Genomic DNA, 9,440 nt, shown 5'->3' with positions numbered 1-9,440 from the left:
ATACAGTAAATACAAATGATCTCTTCGACAAAAGTGTTATATTAAAAAAAAAATTAAGATCTTTCAAGTGTTTGAAAAAATAAATCAAATTGGCGATGCAATACATTTTTAAAAGTGTATGGAAACAGAGTATAATGTTTGGTATAAAGTGTTGTGTTTTTATCAAGACAAAGTTTGTATACACTAGTGATGTTTATTGTCTTTGGGGTTATAAAATGTACTTTTTAATTAAAAATTGTCGTTCAAACTGTTTCAATATCTATATGTATGTCATATATCAATGTTGATTTGTTACTTTTGCGTAGGTAATATTTATTGAAATAAGATTAAATAAATGCATGACAAGCATCTTAGTGAATTCGATTGCAAATTGATAAATAATACTCAATGTTTTATTTATTTATTTTTTTTTTTTTTCAAAAATGTAAATTACTAGAAAATGCAAAATGTGAGTACATTTGAAATGATAATGGATATATAAAACATCTTATTTTTGAATGTGATAATGTAAAACATGTATAGCACAAGTTCAATATAGTTATGAAATAGGTTGTGCAATGGAAACATATTGTTATAGGATTCTACTTAGAAACCGATTCAATAATACATTTTCATAGTACAATTGGTTCATATTTTGCGTATAAATATGTATTTTTAAAATGGTTTGTTGAAAACTTTACAAAAAAAGTCAATATTAAAACAATTTATCTAAGATTTCTTCTACAAGGATATATATTTTTTGCTGAACCTATCAAAAACAAACGTGTCTAAAAAAAACAGTTAAGTGTTCATCAAATCTGTTATAAAACGTTAACCTTTTGTTTCATTGCCCCCTGCTTTCACTGAAAGTGGGGGATATTAATTTCGGTCTATCTGTCCGTCCGTCTAGCTGTCTGTCTGTCTGTCCGTCTGTCTGTATTGCTGCGTCTGTCTGTTACACTTTCGTTTCAGCGCAATATCTCAAGAATCCTTTGAGCTTTTGCAATGAAATTTTACATAGCAGCCTCCTATGGCCTAGAAAAGAACCCTATTGATTTTTAGGTCAAAGTGTCGAAGATCAAGGTCATAAATTCAAAATATCTGTCTCTTTTAACACTCTCGATTCCCCTCGATATCTCGAGAAGCCTTTAAGCTTTTGCAATTACATTTTATACCACAGCTCCCTATGGCCTACGAAAGACCCCTATTTATTTTTAGGTCAAAAGGTCAAGGTCGTTAATTCATGCAATTCTTTCTGTGTGTAAAAGTTACTTATCCGGGCGATATCTCAAGTAGCTTTTGAAGTTTTGCAATTAAATTGTATAGCACCACTCCCTTTGGCCCCGCCCGCCCTTCTTTATGTGACCCTCGACTCCACTGCCCCTAGATCCGCGCATGTTCTTCTTTTTTCCTTAAGTTGGCATCGACCACGCTCAAAGTCTTAGAGTTAATTACATTTAATTCAGGTTGTCAGCGGACGTCATATTTTAACAATATCTATTAGAACTGTGTAGTAAAAGGCTTTTGTTTTTGTTTTTTTGTTTGTTTGTTTGTTTGTTTGTTTTTTGTTGATATTTTTTTATTTACATGTACTAGATGGTGGTATTCAGCAAATAAATGAAGAAGTTATGACCAATTGCGTGTACAAACTTTCGCATGAAATCATTATTTCAGTGTGAAAAATATATTATTTAAAAAAGAATCTTCGTGTACACATTTTAAAGAATAAGCAGTCAAATCTATACAATGTATATCCTTATTGGCATTTTTTATTTGCTTCAGTGTATACATTTAATAATTCTGCAAATCCGGGGAAGGGGGGGGGGGGGGTTGCCCTCCCGATATGAGCATCCTCCTCCTTTTTTCCTTAATCGGGGAACATAAATTCTCTGAATTACCTTATTTATTGTATATTACTGGTTATCCTCAATATTCGGGTTAACTGGACATTGTAAATGGGTATTATTTAGAATTTTGCAATATTAAGTGAAAAAATATAAAGACACGTTATAGAACTAGCGGAGATAATTCTTTTTTTTTTCAACTGGAATGAAAATGATTCTTTCAACATTACAGAATGTAACTGAAGATATGACAGCGTCAAATTAGGAAATCCTTTATCTTTCATACAGTAATAATTTAATTCTGGTTGTAACGCCGTATTTGATTGGTTAAAAAAGTTACTTTATATCGTATAAATTGGGTTGCCTACGTCACAATGACTTGCGTCAAAAATCAAGTAATCAAAAATGGTTTTGGTCGTTATTAACCAGTTACTGTACTCGTAACTGCTGATTACTTACTTTAAAATCTGTTATAAATAGAACTGTTTTTGATAATTAATTTAACATTGTAAGGTAAATTAGATCTTTTTATATAATATTTTTTTTTTCCTTAGTAGCTACACAATGCAATGTCCATTTGCTTCACGTGATCCTGTTATCATATTTTCTGCTTCTTTTTTATGTGTTTTTTTCCCTTTTTTCTTACATTTAGTCGTGTATAACTACATGCATTTATCAAGAACATACTTCTTACATGTATGTCTGTATTAAAAGACGTGTAGTTGCTTACTTACTATCACTACCACCAACCCCTCACAATAAATTTAATATCAGGTTGTCTTCGCTGACAACAAGATAGTGAGCTATTAAAAATATTTCCCCTCATGGCATTTGAAACAAGCGTTTTATATCTGTTAATGTTAGTATCAACAGAGTAAAAGAATACGCGTCACTAGAGAGTGAAAGCAATAAGATTAATAAAGATTAAAATCAACCTCAGTTTATTAATGTATTAATTTATATCCGAATAAATTAATAGAAGTAAAAGGGTGGGAGAACGTGTGAGCTTTTCTCAAACAGAGAGAAATAGCTCTTAATATGTTGTCATTTATTTTGGCTTGTAGGTGAGATAAATAGTTTTCATCTTTAGTAACATATCAAAGGATTCAATGAAATCTAAAATTTTACTATTCCTTAACTGATCATCCATTATTGAATTTGAAAGCACAGAAAGAAAGTATGGACGAAGTTGATGTCACAATGACATAAATGGCTACATAACTGCCTTGCGATGTCAACTGTGTTATCTCCTGAGAAAAAGAGTGGACTAATGCCAAAGAACTCATTCGTTCTTTCAATTTAAAAATGCATATTTCCTCTGTTGTCATGGAAACGGCGGCAGTTTTGAATGTGACATATGTGAATGTCACATCTAGAGTTCGTGATTATCATTTCTTTGAAGACAAACACTCCCCCAGCCATCTGAGAGAACAATGGAAGACAAAGCTTTGGTCTTATAATAACAATGTGTCTGGGGTGACACATTAACAGTTTTTCTCAAACCAGCATAGGAAAATGGTTTATTATGATTAAAAGTGGACGTGGTCTTTCGGTATATCTGTTCGTTGTATGTCGTCTGTTATCTAGTACGTGTATTCTTATATTCAATTTTTTCCAAGCTATGATATATGTGAAATTTTATCGTTAGTTAGTTTGGTAATCAGTGATAGCTTAAAAACATTATAGGATAAAATTTATACAAGTAACTGTTGCTATACTTTGAAAATATTTTTTAAAAGCAGTAGAACCATGATAAATCATGTAAATAATAGTATGCTAACATGTTCAGATAGTACGTATTGAATTGGTTCATTGCATGACCGACCGTCGGGGGGTAGGTTTGGGCCACAGTATTGTTCCAAAATTGTATTTGAGAATAAAATGGGGGAAAAGATATTGAATAATTTAAAGATTATTAGGTCTAAGAAGTACCAGTGAGTTAGGTGCATAATTTAATACATATCTGATGGTGCAGGCATGGGAGGGGAGTAATAATTTCATGGGCATAAATAGAAGATGGGCGAACAAGACTAGAGAAAATACCTAGAGTGCGACATATAAAAAATAAAATAAATATTACAAATTATCTTTGATATTTCATTTATCATTTGTGTATACTTCATGTAAAATCTCCACAAATAAAAAAATGACATTCAATTAGTATATCCATACATCATAAGATGCCAAAAATTCCATTTCATTAAACATAGGAAAATAGATACCTATTTATCTTCACATTTCGATTTTTTAACAAAAAAAAAACCAAATAACTTATATACATGATTTAATTAATGAAGGCTAAGTTGCAATCTCAAAAGTTACAAAATTCACTGATGATATAGTTATGCAGTTGTACATGATTTTTAATCCATTTCTGATATATCCGTGTAATTTTTCATTGTCGTTTGATGAATGTGCATTAATATGCAATATTTTTTAATCATAAACTGATTTACATCTTCATCTGAAAATGACATCATTAGTATCATCAGTGAAGTTTGTAGCATTATCTGCAGCACCGTTTTGAATAATTATACAAATATGCCATTAATGGATACAAACTCATCCACAAACTCTAAATTTTTCAATTGGTGGATATCATTTCATAAGCGATAACAATGGAGATCTATTTGACTTCGTGTTTCCATTTTGAAAATTAAAGTGTTTATATTAGTTTGATATGAATAACCTGCTAATGAAATATCCTTGAAGGCACTTGATCAATTCAACCTGTTGCACTGGACTCTGCCCTTTTTCTGATTTCGCTAAAGGCTGCATTACTGTTTTTATACTGATATATACTTATACATGTTTTACTTAATATATTTAATTTTATTTGACATTGACTAAAAACATCACTTTTGACCGAGTCGAAACACATTTTATTATTTTCAATTGTAAAACAAAATTATATTATATTTAATTCATAACTTTACTACCTCTTAAGGCTTTACATATACTTGGAATGCCAGAGACATTTCAGTTTCTGTCAAGAGATTTGTCTTTTTTCACATTGTATTAATTGAGTGTTTGATGTTTTGCATCTGTCAAAATATCAATAGAGTTTCGACACACTACTGTTCACGAGGGAGACACCATGAAATGTATACCCTGATGTAACACAGAATATAACTGCCTATGCTTCCACAACTGCCTTGTTCATGCAATGCTATGAGCTATTGCATTTACTCAGCATGTCATTTTAAAAACTTAAAAAAATCAAAAGTGCATATTTTAAATATCAGCAAACTCCGAGACAGAGAAAATAAAAAAAAAATAAGTAGATGTAGTTATTCAGAACGGCACCAAAGTGCCATCAATATGTGCTTGATTAGCAAAGAAGACAATTGACCATTCCATTTTCTCCTTACATCTTGCCATATAGACTGTACTTTTCGGTTGGTCATATACCACAACGTCCTTATCTTGCAGCATCTAGAGTATCATAACGAACATAAGAAGACAAAAGAATGAAATATCAACCAAAAATGGTAACGCTTTAATATACAAAAGTCTTTTGTGCGGATCTAGATGCTTGTAAGAGTGTTTTACTTGATAAAAAAAAGAATACTCCGAGAATGACGCAAATTTCTCTCGTAGATATACTTATCTTAAAAATAAGATATACATTTCAAAATTAGATGTGCAAACACTATATATTTTTTTTTTCAAAAACCATATATTCAATTAAAATGTTTCGTTAATTGTTGGAACTGTTTATTTCCATTAGATAAGAGAGATAAGAAAGACGATTTCTTTTTATTTTTATTTTAGAATTGGCATATTTCAAATTTCAAATTTATTTTCTCCTGTGAGTTGATTAGATTTTGTTATTACACTGATCCGAGATATGTTTTCCATCGTTGATCCAAACTGACCTACAGGGACAAACAGCTCTGTCAACAAAAAGAGCATATTGTAAATTATATAGTAGATAATCAAACAGCAGAGATTTGTATAATTTTATCTTTCTTCATAGATGTAAATGAAAGATTATTCTTTTTATTTATAGATATTTGAAAAATACACTTGTAAATATCATGGAATTTAAGCGCATTTAATATTCTAAAAGTGATCAGTAATGTAACACTAGTTGATAGCCATGTATAATCTGTTTTGTTTTGCTTTTTGTTTTATTTTGTTTTATTGTTTTCATATTCATTTGCTTGTTTGTTTTTAATCATCAGACATTTTGCTGTGTTGTATACCATGAAATCGATACAATGTTGAATGTAAAAAAATATCTTCTTTTAATTGTGGCAGAATATGCTATTAAATAATGAAATTTTGAGAGTATATTGACAAAGAATTTAGGCATACGAAACGAAATGATTATTTTATTTTGTTTTGCTATATTCGTTCTATTAACCTATTCGAAAGTATGTATGCATATCATTGTTGACATTTTCTTTCTTTTGTTTTCTTTTTTTTTTTTTTTTTTTTTTTTGAGAATCCGACATGTTGGAATACCACATGCAAGTTGTAAAGTGGGAAGGTCTTGGTCAAAAGCAAGATGTAAGCCATGAAGTGTTTGGTCCAATATGTCCTCGAAAGACATATTTGATCAATCACGTCCTGCGTTAAATTTCGGATGATGTGTTAAGCAAATATAACGTATTTTAGTGGACGACTTAAAAATACATTAACATCAATGATAGCGCAGGTATGTTAAGTCAGCACACAGATCATTATTCGGCAAATTCACACCTTTTGGTAAAAATTTAACATTGATAATTAAATCAAAAAGCCAAGAATAAAACATTTACTCTAATTATTTATTGTATAGGCGTTAATAAGTCTTTGGCTAAAAGAAATTCTCCATTACAACGTCATCATGTGACATATATAAATAGAAAATATGCCGTAATGAAAATTGAAAAGCTTAACACAACCCCAGGAATAATTCAATTCTGTTTGTAGAAATATTTATGTAAAAGCATCCTTTGACCAGGAAAAATACTGCTAGAATCATCTTCTCCAATCACAGAGATTATTCCATAATTTCGCATGAAACATTACCAATTGTTTTTTACATTCTGTACATAAGATCGAAGAAATTTCATCAATTCATGTTAACCACACGATTCCAGCAGTACCTTATAGAAAAAATAGAACACAAACTCTCGATATCGACAAAAAATACTTTTCAAAGTTTGCGACATAGTGTTGAACTTTTGTTTCTTTGTTTTTAAGAACGAAAGGGAAAATGCTGATCGGATTATAAGACACTGCCTGTCTTCATTACAAGATACAAAATGATGAAAATAAATCTGCAATTCTGATTCTTAAACTCTAATTCCTTATGAAACACACGTGATATATTAACCTATATGCTTTGAACTCCCATTTTATATTTTATATTATATTACATGTATTCTCGTTCCGTCTCATTTTCATTAGGCGATTATTTGTTCGACAGCTATGACGTCATGAGTTAGGTATTAAACCCCATTGACAAATACCATCCAAAAATAACAAGATTTTGTTTATATTTTTGTTTTGCATGTTTTCATTGATTTTGAGGACTTGAAATGAATTTATACGTGTAAATATTAAGAAATCATTATCAAGCGGAAAGGTTGGACAAGTTTGGATAGTACAGGCTCTAATAAGGCACCCCATTTTTGAACTGACTAAAAAAAAAAAAAAAAACAAGTAAAACAAAAGCTGTATTATAACTACGTAAATCGTCGAGCTTAGATGTTCAATCAATATTCTTATTTCAACTTAAAAAAATCAATATTCTTTGGTCAATAATCTGAGTTAAAATTCCCCTTAAATGTATATTGGATTAGACAGGTTTAAAAGTTTTAGCATTGAAACAGGCTATAGAAAACTAAATATGAACAAAAAATCATTATAGCTCAGTTAAAATATATAGATATTATAATTTGTAGAAGTCTCTTAACCTTGTTTTCGCAAAATTAAACCCGTAAGGTTCATGGCTATATAGTATATTAGAACGTATAATTCTTTATAAGCCTAAAACATATGCCGCTTACAAATACATAAACTTTATGACTGTTTACATGTAGATCTCAGTTGTTCTCATTTTTGTATGATGGCTTCAATTTTTTTTTGACACCATGAAAAATTTCTTATTTTAATTGAAAATCAATTTGATTTTATTTTACCTTGTCAATTCGTGTTTTGTTTGTTTGCTTGTTTAACACACGGTTGCGACCTTTTCTATCATATTGAGACGCCACCACTTGCCGGTGCAGGGCTGCAGATTTAGACCTGTATTCGGCACTTACGACCCTTGAGCAATAACGGTTTTATCCGAACGACCGGTCTCCACGTCAAACTGTGGATTTACTCCGCGCCCCTACACCAAACGCTCTAACCACTTCGCTACACGTGCGACCCTTATCAATGCACAGCAAATGCATAATAAAAGATTGTTATGCTTACATTTGTTCCTGCAAACCCAATTGCAGAACATTTCATTGTGAAAATTGTTTGCATTTCCTCCGCAGCATCCGTAGATAAACTTACGGCATTTCCCTGTTCTAATGTCGTGATAATATCGGAGACAGAAGCCATTGCACCGACCGCGATCCATAGGTAAACGACAAGCTGACTTTCCTAAATTGACAAGAAAATGAATTATAATGAAAACGTTTCATTCGACATTTTATTATAATATACATCATATATTTCAAAATTATTACTGATGGAAAATATGTTCATGCAGTAACTTTATATTTCTTTGTGAATTCGTAACTTTTCAAGATGTTGAAAGTATAATGATGTGTTAAGTTAATATTATACTCAAGGCATTATAGAGTATTTGATCTTTCTTTCTAGAAAGTCTTCATATTTGAGTTTAACTGTACTTTCCGGAATAGCATCGATTTCGTTTTGGTAAAAAAGTATTTCCAATTATGTATTTTATTATAATACGCATGCGCACTATTGCCTACCTGAGGGTCCAGGACGATATCCTCGTCCAATGACTGCAGCCTAAAATAAAGCAATGGCGTTATTTAAAATAAATAAGATGCTAAGTTCATAATTTCATTTCTGTATCGTTTCCTTTGATACTTATGTGTGCTCTGTTCTTTATACGAAAAACTATACCGGAATAGTTACTTATCCTCCATAGAAATGTTACATGCATGTACAACGAAAAATGAATCAGAAGCTTTGATCAAAAGGTAGGATATCTAATCACCACCACCCCCCTCCCCCGCACCCCCCCCCTAAAAAATCTTAATATAAGTTGATTGCTTGATTCTTTGTTGTTTAAGTCTCATTCAAATGTTTTTCACTCATATAGAGACGTCACGGAAAGCCGGTGAAGGGCATCAAATTTAGACCAATACTTTGCATTCAAGGTCATCGAGCAGTGATGGTTCCTTATCGTGCCAACGCCTACCGTAACACGGGACCTCCGTTTTTAAGGTCTCATCCTAAAGACCCGTGATTTTCAATTCTAATGCTGGGCGCTTGACCATGGAACAGTCACTATCGATGTAAAGTTCAAAAGACCATATCATCATATATTACAAAAAAGATGGTATATAAAATCTAATCGATTTTTTAAGTTTGTTTCAACTAACAGAACCGTGGAACTTAAAGGTATTTTTCCAAAATAGAAATGTGACTCTTTAA

The 9,440-nt window shown here is 31.2% G+C and overlaps 1 long non-coding RNA gene across 1 annotated transcript; it reads right to left on the bottom strand.

Moving 5' to 3' along the window:
• Positions 1 to 5,575: 5,575 nt before the first annotated feature.
• Positions 5,576 to 8,789, bottom strand: LOC133174422 (uncharacterized). The gene is made up of 3 exons (XR_009719139.1): positions 8,750 to 8,789; positions 8,238 to 8,411; positions 5,576 to 5,719 (listed from the first exon to the last, which is right to left on the bottom strand). It is a non-coding gene; the product is annotated as an uncharacterized LOC133174422 (long non-coding RNA).
• Between the last annotated feature and the right edge of the window lie 651 nt (positions 8,790 to 9,440).

Source organism: Saccostrea echinata, unplaced genomic scaffold (genome assembly GCF_033153115.1).
Source record: "Saccostrea echinata isolate AGI-Se365-2 ecotype Australia unplaced genomic scaffold, CSIRO_AGI_Sech_v1 ptg000058l, whole genome shotgun sequence".
NCBI classification, from domain to species: Eukaryota; Metazoa; Mollusca; class Bivalvia; order Ostreida; family Ostreidae; genus Saccostrea; species Saccostrea echinata.
Note: the sequence above shows the minus strand (reverse complement) of the source record. Positions and strands in the feature narration are given on the sequence as shown.